Source organism: Lathyrus oleraceus, chromosome 4 (assembly GCF_024323335.1).
Source record: "Lathyrus oleraceus cultivar Zhongwan6 chromosome 4, CAAS_Psat_ZW6_1.0, whole genome shotgun sequence".
In the NCBI taxonomy this organism is placed as follows: Eukaryota; Viridiplantae; Streptophyta; class Magnoliopsida; order Fabales; family Fabaceae; genus Lathyrus; species Lathyrus oleraceus.
This window is the reverse complement of record NC_066582.1, coordinates 171,839,481-171,858,326: the sequence shown is the minus strand read 5'-3', so window position 1 is coordinate 171,858,326 and position 18,846 is coordinate 171,839,481.

The window sequence follows — 18,846 nt, the reverse complement described above, 5'->3', positions numbered from 1 at the left end:
AGGGAGGCATATTTGATGGATGAGAACTTTGGGAACCATTACCATGCTTGCTTTCATCTTCTTTTGACCATATCTTTGCACAAAGGATCTCCCTTAAGCTCTTGACCTTGTGATTGCTCAAGCTACAAACAAAGAATGTTAGTGACATATTTTTGTGCTTTTGGTTAGTAAACAAAATAATAAAAGCAATAATATACAATTCAAGCATGCTTGGTGATCTCAAACCACTCACAAGAGGTCGCACCCAAAGGCAAGGGGAACCAAGATGCTCATGATCCTTGAGGCTTTGCAAATGCAATGTTATGATGCCATGAGGGATCTTAGGGACAAAATTGGGGTCTTACAATCACCCATGTAACCTTAGATTTCTCTCAATATCCCTATGGAAGGAGAAATCTGAGATGGAAAATCCAGGTGTTCAATCTGAAATGCATCAATTCATGAAATTAAAGCCATCATTGGCTTGCCTCTCACACGAGGACTTCAGAGAACCGAACAAACACAAGAAAAGCACAATATATGATGAGATTCGAATCAAAATAGTTGAGATGTAAACCTTTGAAGTGCAGCTTTGATGAGCACGATCCAACCAAACTCTTGCTTGTAGCTCGATCTTGAGGTATGGTATGAGTGCAAGGCTAAGGAATAAGTGTTGAAGATCAACTGATTTTGTTGAAATTCAAACTTGAAAGGAGAAATGAAAATTGAAAATTCCTTTAGTGTGGTAGGGATTCCATTTTTGCAGAGCTTCAGGTTGATTCAAGGATGAGAGATGAATGAAGTAAGCATGCTATTTATAGCTGAAAATGCAAGGCAAGCTGAATGGAATCCATCTACATGATCATTTGGTCCTCCATGCATGGGCCTGTACAGGCGCATGTGAGGCCCAAAACCAATTGGAAATGCAAGTTGAAGTAACTTGGAATTGAAATGGACGTGCAGTTTGAGTGGCAAATGCTTGTGTATGAAGTTTCCATAATTGGGCCTAAATGTTCCCCTCTTCGAAAGTAACTCTTAGAAAATCCAAACATAATCATGTGAGTAATGGTTGGAAAGGCCTTGACATAAGGAACAAAAGCTATGTATGACAAAAATCCACTTGGAGTTGGAAAATTGTGAAAACTGGTCATGAATTTTGATGTACAAAACATGTCTTTGAAAAATTTGCCAAAAGTGACCAACTTCAAGCCCTTCTGTTTCAATGACGCAAGCCTCAAATGGAAAAACCTCCAAGATAATAGTTGTCGATGTTTTTAAGATGATCAATTTGGACTTAAATTTTGCATCATTTGGATTTTTGATGAGAAAGTTATGGGCACTTGAAGTTGGACGTTTTCAAGATTCAATGGCTTTGGTCCAAAGTGTCCTATAATGTTTTGTATTATCACATGTGTTTCTTTTAATATTATGAAATTTTGTCCATCATAAAATTTAAGTTAGACATCTCAAACATTCCAATTCAATTAGTCTCACCTTGATATCATAAAAAATGAAGGAGTTAGGTCCTTGGGAAGTTCACCTAAAATTAGGGTTTCAGTCAAAATGACCTATAATGTTTTGAAGTGAATGATGACCGTCCATGTTTCAAATGGATTTTTGATGAACAGGGAAGTTGTTCATATAGTTATTACGAACATTTTTTCTCTTGGGGTCATCATCATGTGACAAACACATCAAAAGTTAGGTCTCAGTGGATTTCAATTTGGTCAGATGACTTGACTGGTCAACTTCTCAAGTCGAAACTTCAAATCTTGATGAATGAATGATTGAGGATACTCACATAAGCTTATATATGCATAAAATGATGAATGAAAGAACTTCCCTTTATTGAATTTGATCATAGGTTGAGGTTTCTTCATGAGCAAGGCACAGTTAATTCATAGTTGAATTAGGGTTTCCTTGTGAAACAAGCCTCAAGCCCCTTGGTTTATCTTGATAAAATTGTCAAATTGAGATACTTCGGAGACATATATGATGATTGGGAACCATTTTCATGCTTGCTTTCATCTTCATCTGGCCATTTCAATGAGCATAGGAGCCTCCTAGGAGTAATGGATCACATGACTGCTTGAGCTTCAAAACAAAACAAGTTAGTGACATACTTTTGTGCTTTTGGTTAGTAAACAGAATAAGAAAATCAATAATATACAATTCAAACATGTTTGGTGGTCTCAAACATGAGCCACACATGCTTTGATCCTTGAGGCAATGCAATAAGCAATGATATGATGTCATGAGGGATCTTAGGGTCAAAATTAGGGTCTTAAAGATGCCCCTATTTAAGGTCATTCTAGCCGGAGATATGAAGGTTAAAATCTTCGTCTCGACGAGGTAGAATGGGCTTAAATAATAACAAAGACCCGAATATTGGTCCCTAAGAGACCTCATGATGCAAATGTATATAATGAAAAAGTTAATACTATGTGGGGAAATATGGCCACGAAAGAAAAAGAAATCAGGAGAAACTGAAAGTCCACAAGAGTAATACGCTAACTAGGGAGACAGAGACTCTGGGGAAAAGTAAGGGTAAAATGCGTGAGCAGGTCACGACTTCAAAATTTGCTGGGAGACACGAAGGGATTCCACAAAAACAAATCGATGGAAAGACTCGAGCTGACGCAAAGATGCATGTATTGGGGAATATGCCAATACAACAAACTATCCACAAAGGATACTTCGGATAAAAATTCGGACTCAGGTAGGGAAATCCATAAAGGACTCAGCTAAGGAAAACAAAACGAGGTATTACCAACATCTGGGTAATAAACTTAAAGAGACATGTCATCAAAACACCGGTTACTGGGTGAAAGAATACCACGCTCAGGGAGAAAGAATATCTAAGACCGGTATAAGAGTGAGAGATATCAATCATCCTACACATCTGAGGAAGACCTAAAAGGCATAGTTTGACTCTGGAAAATCTGACTCCACAGGGGACAAAAAGTCATAATAGGGAGCAGAAGGAATGAACACCAGGGATACCGGTTACTGGGAATATAATAGGTGACCAACCAGACATGACTTGGGAAAATATCCAAGACACTCATCATCCGAAGAAGGAGGGCTGAAAAAGAAATCTCATCTTAAAGGATGGACATTCGATTCCATAAGGAAATACAAATCTTACTCAACTGGGGAAGAAACAGACTTTGACTGAAGAGCACATAAGATATATTATCTATTACCGTCAGAACGTAGATGTTGGTTCTAAGTGTTGGTAGCAATTTTGGTAAAACAAAGAGTGTTCACAAGATGTCTTGCGTGATGTCTTAACATAAGATATCGTATGTACCTGTTGGAGTTCAAGAACACAATCATGCAGGATTATTTCAGAATGTCATAATGTCATGGCATTTGATAATGTGTACCTGCTGGAGTTTGGAAACATAATTATGCAGGATTGTTTCAGGATGTCATACACGATGTCATGACATCTGATATTTTATACCTGCTGGAAATTATAAAAGGAATTATGGAATTATGCAAGATTGTTCCAGGATGTCAGACCCGATGTCATGACATCCTGTACACAGAACATTCAGTGTGAACGTCTGGTGTGATGTGATTGCACAATTAATGGTAATCTATGTATGATTGAAGACCTGATTTGCAGGTGCATTCAATCATTGATTACAACTTGATTTACTTATTTTCCAAGGAGATCTAACCAGCTGTTATGAAAAGATTTAATTGGAAAATAGTTTTAAGGTTTTCAAGATGTCCAAGCCCAGTTGAAAGCTTTTATAAAAAGGGACTTGGAAAACCTGTTTTAACAACACAACCAATACTGAGCGAAATATAGAGAGAGAGCTAGGGTTTGTGTCTTGTTTAGTCGTAAGACTTATAAGCCATTCAAGTCATCCATTGATGATTGAATTGGTCTGATTTGTTGTTGTAATTTGTCACTCTAAAGCTGTTAAGCAAGAGAGTGTGTCTACTTGATCAAAGCTGTGAAGCAAGATCAAGTGTGTGTGTGTACTTGATCAAAGTTGTTAAGAAAGATCAAGTGTGTGTCTTCTTGATTGAAACTGTGAAGTAAAATCAAGAGTGTGTTATTGAAAAGTGTTTTCTTTTCTCAAGGGGTTGTTGTTTAAAATCACAGGTGTGATTGTAGGGAAGTGAGTGGGTTCTCATATCTAAGAGTGCTTAGGTAGAAATTGCACGGTTAGAGATTAGGTGAGAAAGACTATAACTTGTTGAAGTGTACAAAGAGTCTTTGAACTGATTCTATTTAGTGGATTTCCTTCCTGGCTTGTTAGCCCCCAGACGTAGGTGAGTTGCACCGAACTGGGTTAACAATTGCTTGTGTCTTTTGCATTACCATTCTATATCTTTCTTCTGTTTGTGTTACTCAGACATTAGTGTCGTGATATTACATTCGACATCTCATATCTGATACCAGAATTTTAGTAGATAATATACTCGTATGGAAGATTATCCACAACCGATTACTGAGTTAATAAAGGATAGATCGACTGAAAAGAAAGGACATCGGGATATCGGTTACTGGGTATAAAATGATGACCAATCCAAAGGAGAAACAATCATTACCAAATAAGGGCAAATGAAAGACGACTCGCTGGGGATACATTGACAAGAGCAATGATCCCAAAGATATATCACCGGTTACTGGGTGGTATACCCAAAAATGAAGGAATATCAATACCGAATATTGGATAAAAATAACCAACAAAGAGGGGATTACATCTATCGGTTACTGGGTAGAAAACCACAAAGATAGGACTTACAACTACCGGTTATTGGGTAGAAGGCCACAAAGTTCACTTGGGAAAAGATGAACAATCACTGGTTACTGAGCAATTGAACAACTAAACCACAGGGAGCTGCATGGGAAATAACAAGACAGGAGTCAATCTAGGAACAAGCTAGAAAGAAGCAATCAAACAAGACTCAACCCAATGAGGATATAACTCAGGGGAGTAATTCCATCCAGATACACAACTGAAACAAAAATCATCCACGAGGACATAACTCAGTGGGGAATATAGAAGGAAAGATAGACACTTTCTGCCTATAGGGCTGACTCTATATGGAGAGATCAGACAACAAGATCTGCTTGGGGACGAATATTTCACCAACAGCGGGAGATAACAAGTAAAGATATATGGCAAAGAATGCAACATGAATATCTGAATGTTATAATTATATATGTATATACGTGGTTTATGCATGATTAATGCTGACAAACAGACATATCTAACACAAACAGGTCTAAGGATCAATGGACGGACATCTGGTATAACATCTCAAAAGAGAAAAGCCAGGCCCACTGGAAGAAATCCAGTCTGGTGGGGAGCACCAAATGCCAGGAGACACAAACTGCGGTTAGGGATCAGGCAGAGTCGCTTCCAGGGATAAAGACCACCATTGGGATCAGAGACCGCTGTTGGGGAATAAGCAAAGGGTCACAACTGCGAACTGTCGGGGATCTTGCAACAATTCTCAGGAACACGCAGAGATATTGATAAGATATGTCAGAGGAGAACTCTACAAGGGATCTTATCAGGCAATAATACAAAATTTTGTGGGGAACAACCATCAAACAGAAGCACATCAATCAAGCACTCTCTTCTAACCGCTGAAGAAACATCTCTGCCACCGGGGAGGAGGAACAAATTGCTCCGCTGGGGAAGCTACAGAGTCACCGCCAGGGATTTGCTGCTGAACAGACAAAAGATCCATCATATAGGAAACTCTACTGGGGAGATCAACACGGATAAGGTTCGTCGTAGAAGAAACTCTACTGGGGAACTTATCAAGAAAAGATATCGAACTCTGTGGGGAACAACCACCAAGCAGAAATTCCAATAATCAACATATTTCCTCTTATCTGCTGGAGAGACATCTCTGCTAGGAGGAAAGAGAACCACTGCTCCGCTGGGGAAGGAAACAAACATCTTCAACACCAACTCTGTTAGGAGGGAACTATCCAATAAGGAGGGGTAACAAATATCATGCTCTAATCAGGCAACTCCAATGGGGAAGACTGAAGGCGATCCTACTGGGGAAAGTATGTTGTGTGCAACCCTACTAGGGATGAGTTGTAAGCCATCCTGCTGAGGAGAAGATACAAGTCAACTGCTGAGGATTTCCACCCATGCTGGGAATTCCTGCTCACAATGCGGGAGATTTCCATTTATGTCGGGGGGAAGACCAACTTCCTCAAAAACAAATAGCATATCAATTTTTATCAATCTATAAGGGATCTTAGGTCAGTCCACACAAGGGATGACAACCTTATAACTGATAAAACACAAATGCTAGACTTCAAACTTTCTAGTGATCTGAGGATGGAGATATACGCCTCTCCCGAAAGATCAAGGCCAAAACTCGAGACCCTCTAGGGACTTGATGATGTATCACCCTTCTTTGCACCAGCTGAGGAGACAACCTGAAAGATGATGAAGAGAAATACAAATATGCCAGGAATATGAACAAATGTCTTACCCTTTCGGAGATCGTACTATCCTTGGGAGAGCACTGAAGACATTCCAATTATCCTTTCAGTCATTGTGAATGTTCACTTTGTTTAAAAAAAGTTTATAAAAACTTTATTTGTTTAAAACAATGATATTTATCAATTAAAACATGCAAACATTTGTTAAACAGAAACAAATAAGAGTGCAAAGAATTGGACAAAGGCTTAAATTTATTTCATAGAATGGTAGTCCGCAAATGGCGAGACTCCATGGATCTTTACAAATTTGAAATTGGTGATTTATATTGGAAAAAGGGATACATTGAACATAATGACCGTTTCTCCACCAACTCTGAATCCAATGTATTCGAAGCTTCAGTTGACGATGACTGAGCGAGAATCTTCGACAGATGATAGCTTGAAGAACAGAGTCTTGTCAGGATGCAGTTACTTACCGAATCTCTAACTTTTGCCTAGATTGCCCCAGAGGTGAGGTATTCAATCTAGCGGGATATATATATTTATTTGTTTATGTCTCTATCTTTTGCCTGGACATCCCTTTCGGGTTTTCAATCCACTGAGACGCTCATTTTTGCCTAAGTCACCCTTTCGGGTTTTCAACTTAGCGAGCTATTCTGTTTTTATTTAGGCGAAGTATCAAAGCACTGCCTGAAAATGCTCTTTTAACAACATATGGACCTTCATAGTTTGGAGTCCACTTGCCCCTGGAATCGAGCGCGAAATACAAAACTTTCTTGAGCACGAGATCACCGTCTCGGAACACACGAGGTTTGACCTTCTTATCAAAGGCTTTCTTCATCCTTTGCTGATATAACTGACCACGACACATGGCAGTTAACCTCTTCTCTTCAATCAAATTCAGTTGATCATAACGACCCTGAACCCATTCAGCCTCAGTCAGCTTGGCTTCCATCAAGACTCTCATTGATGGGATCTCTACTTCCATGGGGATCATAGCCTCCATGCCATATACAAGAGAGAAAAGGGTTGCCCCTATTGAAGTGCGTACATATGTATGATAGCAATGCAAAGCAAATGGCAACATCTCATGCCAATCTTTGTACGTAATAACCATCTTCTCGATAATCTTCTTGATATTCGTGTTAGCAACTTCAATAGCCCCATTCATCTTGGGTCTATAGGGAGAAGAATTATGATGTGTAATCTTGAACTCGCTACACAGCTCTTTCATCATCTTGTTGTTCAAGTTAGATCCATTATCAGTAATGATCTTGTCTGGCACACCATAACGACATATAAGTTGATTCCTGATAAACTTCACAACCACCTGCCTGGTCATGTTTGCATATGGCGCCGCTTCAACCCACTTGGTGAAGTAATCAATTGCTACGAGAATAAAACAGTGATCGTTCGACGCCTGTGCCTCTATCATGCCAATCATGTCAATTCCCCACATGGAGAAAGGCCATGGTGATGAAATAACATTCAGAAGTGTCGGGGAATATAAATCTTATACGCATAAATCTGGCACTTGTGGCATTTCTTCACATATTTGCAACAATCATACTCCATTGTCAGCCAATAGTAGCCCGCTCTCAACATCTTCTTTGCCATGGCATGTCCATTGGAATGAGTACTAAATGAACCCTCATGGACTTCAGTCATCAACAAGTCTGCTTCTTGTTTATCCACGCATCTGAGAAAAACCATGTTAAAGTTCTTCTTATAAAACACATCACCATTGAGGTAGAAACTACCAGATAATCTCCTCAAAGTCTTCTTATCTTTACCAGATGCCACAGGCGGGTAAATCTGACTTTGGAGAAAGCACTTGATATCATAATACCATGGCTTATCATCTTTCACTTCTTCAACTGCAAATACATGAGCTGGTCTAGCCAAGCGTATAATAGTGATATTGGGAACTTCATTCCAATATTTTACCATAATCATCGAAGCAAGAGTAGCAAGAGCATCTGCCATCCGATTCTCATTTCGAGGAATATGATGGAAGTCAACCTCAGTAAAGAAAGTTGAGATCCTCCTCGCATAATCTCTATATGGGATGAGGCCAAGATGATTCGTCTCCCATTCACCCTTAATCTGATTAACAACAAGGGCTGAATCACCATAAACATCAAGTTGCTTGATCATGAGATCAATACACTCTTCTAATCCCATAATACAGGCCTCATATTCCGCCATATTATTCGTGCATTTGAAATAGTGCCATTTCCATATTGATAAATAGTGCCATCGAACACCATACCCCATCGGGAACCAGGCTATGGCCCTTCATCGAGTGTAGGCTCAACGCAATCTTTCACTTTCAAATACAGAATCTCCTCATCCGAGAAGTCGTACTGAACAGACTGATAATCCTCAATTGGTTAATGTTCCAAGTGGTCAGCCAAGATACTACCTTTAATAGCTTTTTGATCTCGATACTCAATATCATACTCAGACAACATCATCTTCAAACCGAAGGGCATCACTCGATAACAAAATGTTCCCCAAGGTGTGATGAATGTTGTCTTCTCCATATCCTTGGGTGCCATTTTAATCTGGTTATAACCGGAAAATCTGTCCATAAATGAGAAGAAATTTAATTTAGCTGTATTATCTACCAACATATCAATGTGTGGTAGAGGAAAATCATTTTTCGGACTAGCTTTATTCAAGTCTTGATAGTTAACAGACTTTCGGACTTTTCCATCTTTCTTAGGCACAGGCACAATATTGGCCACCCATTAAGGATATGTAGAAGTCACCAGAAATCCCGCATCAATTTGCTTCTGAACTTCTTCCTTAATCTTCACTGCCATATCTGGATGAGTTCTTCTGAGCTTCTGCTTCACAGGAACATACTCAGGCTTCAAAGGCAGGAAATGTTGCACGATATCAGTATCCAGACCAGGCATGTCTTCATATGACCAGGCAAAGACGTCGACATATTCTCGTAGCAACTCAATCAACCCCTTATTCACAAACTCTTCAAGGAGTGCCCTAACCTTCACTTCACGAACACAATCTTCAGACCCCAACTTGATTGTTTCCAGATTCTCAAGATGTGGTTGAATGATCTTCTCCTCGTGCTCAAGCAAACGGGTGATCTCATCAGGAATCTCTTCAACATCTTCTTCTTCAGCCTTAAATACAGGGAACTCAAAGTTGGGAGGTGGTGTTGGATCATTATGTTCAATGGGTTTGATTAACCTGCATAATGATTTTGAGTATAAAAGCGATTTCAGAATTCAGACAAGGCAAATCGTTATGCAGATGAAAAATTGATTTTATTCTCTTTTTAGGATTTTATTCTCTTTTTAGGATTTTATTCTCTCTTGTATCATTTGCCTAACTCTTTTGTAGGTAGGGCATGATCTTCGTTGATCTATCAAGTTAATATCTAGGGTTTGAAACCCTCATGAAAAAGAGCACAACCATCAATTAATACAAGAATGGTTATGGGCATCATATATGAGTTTCATTGATTCCTACATGTTCTATTGATCATGTTTTCTTCAAGAGTTTGAAGGTGATTTGCCTTGGAAACCCTAATTTGACTAGGTATCTTGAGTAACTTCTCCAACAAGCTATCTCACCAATTGTTCAAATTTCTCAAGGTACACTTCAAAATTTCATCATCTTATGCATATATGATCACCATTAGCCTAGAAAGTCAAGATACTTGAAGGTTCGCAAGTTGGTTGATAGTGGTTGGCCAGATGATTCATCTGATCAAAATTGGGTCTCCCTATACCCTATCTCCTACAATTTTCATCATATGAAAATGATTCCAAGAGAAAACTTACTCTAAATGATATTAAAAACAACTTTCATGTTGAGACCTAGAGCTATTTTTGCTTGTAAAATCATATTCTATATTGAAACATTATAGGTCATTTTGTGTGTGGTATGTTTCATGAGCCAAAGATCAAGCCAACAGTCCACACAAACATTTTTGAGGGTTTTTGTTGTTATTATGTACGTTAATGGTCATAGACCACACCACCAAGCAATGTATACACAAACAAGATATATCACACAATATGGTCCAAAGGACAAAGTGAAAATTGCATTAACATAAACAATTAGAATGATATGAACAATGGAAAATGTATAAAAGCTAGAATTAAATGGAATTAAAGTAAAGGACTTGAAATTAAAATTTAGTAGTTAATAGGTTAGAAGTTAGTATTGTTTTGTTTTGCTCTTCATTCTTAGACATTCTTTGGAGAACACTCAACCCACTTATCACAAGCATGAATCCTTGAGGCAAAACATCTTCCAAAGGAAGGAAAGAAGGCCAAGTTTCCACATAATACCATGAAAGAGGGGAGACTTACAAGCTCACTAACTAGAATGCTATGCCTTTTATGTCACAAATTTAGCGCTATGTTAAGTAATCGTAATTGGACTTATGTAGAAGTCACAACTATTTGAGGTCGGGCAATAGAATTTTGGTGTTAATTCATGTTAGAGACATAGTATTATGTAATATGCTCATGAAACATACAACACACAAAAATAATATGCAAAAGGTGTAGCCTAATCTCATCCATACTCATGTCAATTTTTCAATCAACTAGAATGAAACATACCACACACAAAATGACCTATAATGTTTCAACATAGAAAATGATTTTCCAAGCAAAACTAGCTCTAGGTCTCAACACGAAAATTATTTGGAATGTCATTTAGAGTATTTTTTCTCTTGGAATCATTTTCATATGGTGAAAATTGTAGGAGATAGGGTCCAGGGAGACCCAGTTTTGATCAGATGAATTCATCTGGCCAACCACCATCAACAACTTGCTAACCTTCAATTCTCTTGACTTTATAGGCTCATGGTAGATCATATATGCATAAGATGATGAAATTTTGAAGTATCCCATGAGAAATTCGATCAATTGGTGAGATAGCTTATTGGAGAAGTTACTCAAGATACCTTGTCAAACTAGGTTTTCCAAGGCAAATCACCTTCAAACTCTTGAAGACAACTTGATCAATAGAACATGTAAGAATCAATGGAACTCATATATGATGCCCATGACCATTCTTGTATTAGTTCATGGTTGTGCTATTTGTCATGAGGGTGTCAAACCCTAGATATTAACTTGATAGATCAATGGAGATCATGCCCTACCTACAAAATAGTTAGGCAAATGCAAAGACATATATTTAGTGTTTTGGTTATTAAAATGATAAAATACAAGTATGATACAATCACAAAGTGCTTGGTGATCTCTCCCAAAATAAACCCAATGAAAGAGGGGTAAGGAGGATGCCAAGGTATGATCCCAATGCTAATGCTTATGATGAAATTTCATGAGGGATCTTAGGGTCAAAGTTGGGGTCTTACAACCACCATCACAAAAATAAAAAAGAAGGACATGATTACAAAGTAAAAATGGCACTAATAACGAATCTGACCTTAATTCATCCTAACTCCAAGTATATTGAGAGATACATGGAGTTCAATATTAAGGTACATGATCTGAGTTGCTTCGATTTAACTTCAAAGCAACTCAATCTTCTTGCCTACATTGCTAGGACTACATACAACCAAGGATCCAAGAAAATTGATGAGAATTGAGAGAGAATCGAATAGAATAAAAAATCTGGAAAATACCATCAATGTTGTGTAGAATTTGATTGCTCTTGCTTTGATTGTTGCTTGATCTCACTCCGGAAGCTTGCAAAAATAGATTAGAATGGAACAAAGGCTTTGGATCCCTGGAGTTCTGAATCTCCAAACAGTGAGATTCAAACTCAATTTTCAAATAAAATTCTCAGGTTTCTCCTTTGAAATGTGAGTGTTTGAGGCATTGGAGTAAAGTTGGCGCACCAGGGTCCTTAATTATGATGTTAGAGGTCTCTATTTATAGTTGCATCTTGTGATATTTGCACCTTCAAATTCAACTTCCAAATTTGGCAATGGATGATGCATGCTTGCATGCGCGTGTACAGGCCCATGAAGTCACTCAAGTAGGTCCATAATCAAGTGTGAATGAATCTGAAAATGAATTGGAATGGAAGGCAAATGTGTACAGCTGTTTGAAGTTTGAACTTTGCCAAATGATGATGCCCTGTTCAATCCATACGCAGACCACTCAAACCTTGTCCAAAATGGATGCAATTGGACTCTTTGGAAAGGCTAGATAAAGAGGAACAACTCTTATTTTGAACACTTTTACATTTGAAGCTTGTATCATGATGAATATTGAGGTGGAAGTTTGGAAATGTTAACATATCAAAAAAAAATCTATGTGTCAAACCCTAAGTTCACTTATTCCACCTTGGCTAACATTTTATGTGAGCTTAAAATGAGAAAAATTTCTTCATCAAAGTTGTAGCTCTTTCAAAATACTTCAAAATGGTTACCAATTTAACTTCATTTGGATTTGAGATGAATGTGTTATGCATTTTTGAAGCTGAGGAAATTCACTTGTTCAATGGCATTGGTCCAAAATGACCTATAATATATCCTCATATCACATGCTCATAAAAGTTGAATTAGCTCTTACTCCAAACATCAAAGTTGAAGTAGACACATTGAATTGGATTGTGAAACTTGTAAGTCTATCATCTCATACAAATTGAGTAAGTTATGGCCTTGGGAAGTTGACCTCCAAATTAGGGTTTAGACAAAATGACCTATAATCTTTCACCATAAAAAAGGCTTTTCCAAGCAAAACTAGCTCTAGAACTCAACATGAAAGTTGTTTGGAATGTCATTTAGAGTAACTTTTCTCTTGGAATCATTTTCCTTTGGCCAACCACCATTAACTAACTTTCTAACTTGCATTTCTCTCGACTTTTGGAACTCATGGGAGATCATATATGCATAAGATGATGAGATTTGAAGTACCCCTTGAAATATTTTATCAATTATTGAATAATCTTGGTGAATAAGTTACACAAGATACCCAGATGCACTAGGGTTTCAAAGGCAAACCAATTCCAAACTCTTGAAGGATTCTAGATCATAATACCATGTAAATATTATATGGACTCATATATGATGCCTAGAGCCATTATAGATCATTTCATGGTTGAGCTCTTAGCAATGAGGGTCTTAAACCCTAGATGTGAACTTGATAAATCAAAGGTGATCATGTGCCCTACCTACAAAAGAGTTAGACAAATGCAAAGACGTATTTTTGTATTTTAGTTAGTAAAGAGTATGATACAATCACATAGTGCTTGGTGATCTTTCCCAAAACAAACCCAATGGGTGAGGGGTAAAGAGGATGCCAAGGTACGATCCCAATGCTAATGCATATGATAAGATAGCATGAGGGATCTTAGGGTCAAAATTGGGGTCTTACAATAGGGAGGCATTGTAGAAAGTGCTCGAGCAGGCTTATGTTGATCATGATGTGACTGTGGATTAGTTTGACCACATTGTTGCCAATATTACTTCTTCCAATAATATGAGCTTTTGTGATCAAGAGCTTCCTGAGGAAGGCGGAAATCATAATTTGGCATTGCATATTTAGATAAATTGTAAGGAGGATGATATGTCCAATGTGCTAGTTGACATTGGGTCATCATTGAATGTGCTTAAAAAATAAACTTTATCAAGACTCTCTTACCAAGGCTCCCCAATGATGTACATTGGGGTAATTGTTAAAGCGTTCGACGGTTCTCGAAAAACTGTCATTGGCGAAGTGGACCTTCCAGTGAAGATAGGTCCGAGTGATTTCCAAATTACTTTCCAGGTAATAGATATCCACTCGGCCTACAGTTGTCTATTGGGAAGGCCATCAATTCATGAAGTTGGAGCTGTGACGTCTACTTTACACCAAAAGTTAAAATTTGTGAAAAACGACAAGCTTGTCGTTGTTAGTCGAGAAAAGGCATTATTGCTAAGCCATTTGTCATCTTTTCATATGTTGAAGCTGAGGAGGAGGTTGGAACGCCGTTCCAACCTTGTCTATTGTTGAGGAGAAGAAAACTGGGGCACCCATGTCTTCTTTAAAAGATGCACAAAAGGCTATTGACGCTGCCAGCATTGATCAGTGGGGCTGTATGATAGAGATTGCTGAAAACAAGAATAGGGATGGATTGGGATTTCATGGGAATGATCAACACTCAATTGTTGTGATTGAAGACAGTGATGATGAAGACGAAGGTTGCCCCAACTTTGTAACGCATGGATAGACATGCAGCAATTGGGTTGTCGTTGATGTTCCTACTGTTATTCATCGCTCTAAGTAATTTGTTTTTCATTTTAAGAAAAATCCTTCTCCTATGCCTAAGGGAGAAGTGAACATTGATGGGCATTTCTATTGTTATCATCAATAAATACAATTTTATTCATCCACATCTATGATGTTTTATTTTTACTTTTTTCTTGTTCTGAAAATGGTAATCACAAAAAACATGAATAAATAATAATCTCCAATCTGCATAATATTTGGTCCCAATTCACTTCTCTAAAATCAAAATATCAAATCATTATGCAGGTTGGTTCTCAAACCCATTGAGTACAATGATCCTATTCCCTCTCCCAAATTTGATCTCCCTGAGTTTGAAGTTGAGGAAGAGACTGATGATGAAGAAGTATCTGATGAATTATCTCGTTGACTTGAGCATGAGAAAAAATCCATTCAGCCGTTTGAAGAGCAGATTGAGCTAGTCAACTTGGGTTCCGAAGATGATGTGAAGGAAGTCAATATTGGGTCTCAAATGTCTCCAGAAGCTAAGAAAGGGTTGATTGATCTTCTTCGAGAATATTCTGATGTATTTGCTTGGTCCTATCAAGACATGCCTGGTCTGAATTCTGAGTCCGTGGAGCATAGATTACCGTTGAAACCAGAATGCCCCCCGATCAAGCAGAAGTTGAGAAGAACTCATCCTGATATGGTAGTTAAGATCAAAGAGGAAGTGCAGAAGCATATTGATGTTTGTTTTCTTGTTTCCTCCGAATATCCACAGTGGGTGGCCAATATTGTTCATGTTCCTAAGAAAGATAGAAAAGTCCGCATGTGTGTTGATTATAGAGATTTGAACAAAGCTAGTTCAAAAGATGTTTTTCCGATATCATACATTGACATGTTGGTAGACAATACAGCAAAATTCAAAGTCTTTTTGTTTAAGGACAGATTTTCTGGTTATAATCATATCAAGATGGCACCTGAAGATATGGTGAAGATAACATTCATTACAACCTGGGGAATATTCTATTATAGAGTGATGACTTTCGGTTTAAAGAATACTGGTGCGACATACCAGAAAGATATGACCACTCTTTTTCATGACATGATGCATAAAGAGATTGAAGTTTATGTTGATGATATGATTACCAAATCAAGTGATGAAGAAGAACATGTTGAGCATTTGTTGAAGTTATTCCAGCGTTTGAGGAAGTACAAACTCCGCTTGAATCCTAATAAGTGTAATTTTGGTGTTCGTTTTGGTAAGTTGTTGGGCTTTATTGTCAGTGACAAGGGTATTGAAGTTGATCCTGCCAAGGTCAAAGCTATACAAGAGATGCTTGCGCCCAAAACTGAGAAGCAAGTCAGAGGTTTTCTCGGCTGCTTAAACCATATCTCGAGATTTATATCCCATATGATTTCCACATGTGCGCCTATCTTCAAGCTTTTTTGGAAAGATCAGTGTTGTGATTGGACCGAAGATTTCCAGAAAGCGTTTGATAGTATCAAAGTGTATCTGCTTGAGCCTCTAAATTTGTCTCCGCCTGTCGAAGGAAGACCCTTGATCATGTATTTGACTTTGCATGATGAAAGAATGGGTTATGTTCTTGGTCAAAAAGATGAATCAGGAAAGAAATTATATGAAATTTACTACCTTACTAAGAAATTCACCGACTCTAAGACTCGGTATTCTATGCTTGAGAAAACATGTTGTGCATTGGCTTGGGCTGCTAAGCGTATGCGCCAGTATATGTGGAATCATATTGCTTTGTTGATATCCAAAATGGATCCAATCAAATACTTTTTTTAGAAGCCTTCTTTAACAGGGAGGATCGCCCGTTGTAGATGTTGTTATCTGAGTATGATATTGAATATTGATCTCATAAAGCTATTAAAGGTAGTATATTGGCTGACCATTTGGCTCACCAACCTATTGAAGATTATCAGTCAGTACAATATCATTTTCCTGATGAAGAGATTTTGTACTTGAAGATGAAATATTGTGATGAACCATTGCTTGAAGAAGGGCCAGAGCCTGGTTCAAGTTGGGGCATGGTATTTGATGGAGTTGTTAATTCATATGGTAATGGAATTAGGGCAATGATTTTTACTCCCCACGACACTCATTTTTGGTTTACATCTAGATTGACCTTCAAGTGTACAAAAAAGATGGTTGAGTATGTGTAGCACCTCAAATTTGCACCCCCCATTCATGCATACATTTTCATTTTTAGGTCATTGACATCACATTACATTCACATGGCACATTACATTGTATTCAGTCAATTGTAACTGGCATCAAGAGGATTCATCTGTGCAAGAGACCAAGCATTTCATTGAGATGGAGACCACATGAGTATTCTAGAGAGCTTATATGAATCAAGGATCATTTTGAAGCAACTTGATCAAGTGCTAAAGGCTCAAGGTCCACAGTTCAGTTTCAGGTCATCAGAGGCCCATAAAAGTCAACTACAAGTCAACTAAGGGCTAGGAGGTGGAGAAATGGTTTGAGACACTTCATTCATGTCGCAAAGAGGTTTATTCAACATGTAAAACTCATACCTTGAAGATTTTGAAGCCAAATCAAAAGTTTCCCAAAATGGAAAATGACCTGTAATTTCAAGTTTCCAAAAATGGCAAGTTTTTAGACCAACTTCAACTCAACTTTCCAACATCAAAGAAGCTTCAAATGAAATTTTGTCCATAATGAAAGTTGAAGATCTTTCTCTCCAATTTCCAAAAAGTCCAAGATCATGGATTTATGATGAACGGTTAAGGAGTTATGATCAAATCATTGCCAAGTGTGCTTGAAACTTCAAAATGCCATATCTTTTGAACCAAGACTCCAATTTGGGTGCCTCTTTTTGCATTGTGCTCCTCATGAAATATATTTTCCAAATCATTCATTACATGGCATGAAATTCATTCACACAACCATTTTCTCATGTGTGACGGTGTATTCGTCGCTATATGATCTATCGATTAAATCATAAGCTATGAGATACATTGAAATTTCGAGTCGCCACCGCACTTTTATTTATCAAAAGGACTGGCTAAAAAGCGAACAAAAGCCTAAGAAGTTTTACACGTAGAAAACTAATAAAAAGATCAGAGATTCTGGGTAAGGGGTAAATTACGCAATGGGAAGGTGTTAGGCACCCACTACGTCCTTGGTACTCCTAGGGAGCCCTTTTCACACTTGTTATGCTAAATTATTATTTATTATGACAAAAATATTGTGCAAACATGATTGGGATGGTGAGGAAAGAATGTACATTTTTATTATTTTTGGGTTATTGGGTTCGAACGGATGAACCCGTTGCCTACGTACCTTCCATCAAAGGTAAGGATCAGAACGCCGTAGTTCGGCTAAAAGATTTCCAAAAGTTGGTGGATTCAGTTTTAAACACAAGCACTGAGGCTTTTCATTATCAATGGGAGAACACTCGACCAAAAACAACATCCACCATGCGAGGATAGCTTCGACGTACTAGAGGGGTTAGCCCTGTTTGAAGTACGGAAGTCTTACTGTCGACTCACTAAGGATAGGCAAGATTTACATCAACCACAAAGATAATTGAAACCTATGGCTAATGCATGAAAAGATTAATGGACAAAGCCAAAACAAGTGAATGAGTGAAGTTAATTGATTGTGATTATGAAAATGAAGTCAAAGTATGATTAAGATTGATTTGAAGAAGTATTATGAAAATGGAGTTTGAAAAAAAAGTCAAGGACTTGAGGTCCAGGTTTTTAGTTAGAAAACATGAAAATGTTTGCACAACACTTATGTCAAGTTTGAAAGATAAAGTGTGAAAAGGTTCAGGACATAATGAATGATGAATGGATGAGGATGGAAAGTAAAACTTCTTAGAAGGTTCACTTCTTGAGATCATATAGCAGATGATTCAAGTGTGTCCTTTGGAATGGCAATGGATAATAATAAACAAGCAAAAAGAAAGACGGATACCGGATGCCAATCAATGGTCTTATACCAATCTCCTAAAACAAAACGGGATATCAGAGGCCACTCAATGGTCTTACACTAATCTCCACAGGCAAAGAAATAAAAGCGGATACCGGATACCAATAGATGGATTTACACCAGTCTCCTAAAACAGAACAGGATATCAAATGCCACTCAATGGACTTACACTAATCTCCACAGAAGAAAACAAGAATGAAACATGGAAGTCAACTGCCAATCTATCTGGACTTAGGTTAACTCCACAGTATGCTCACAGGAAATCCAATGCCACATCA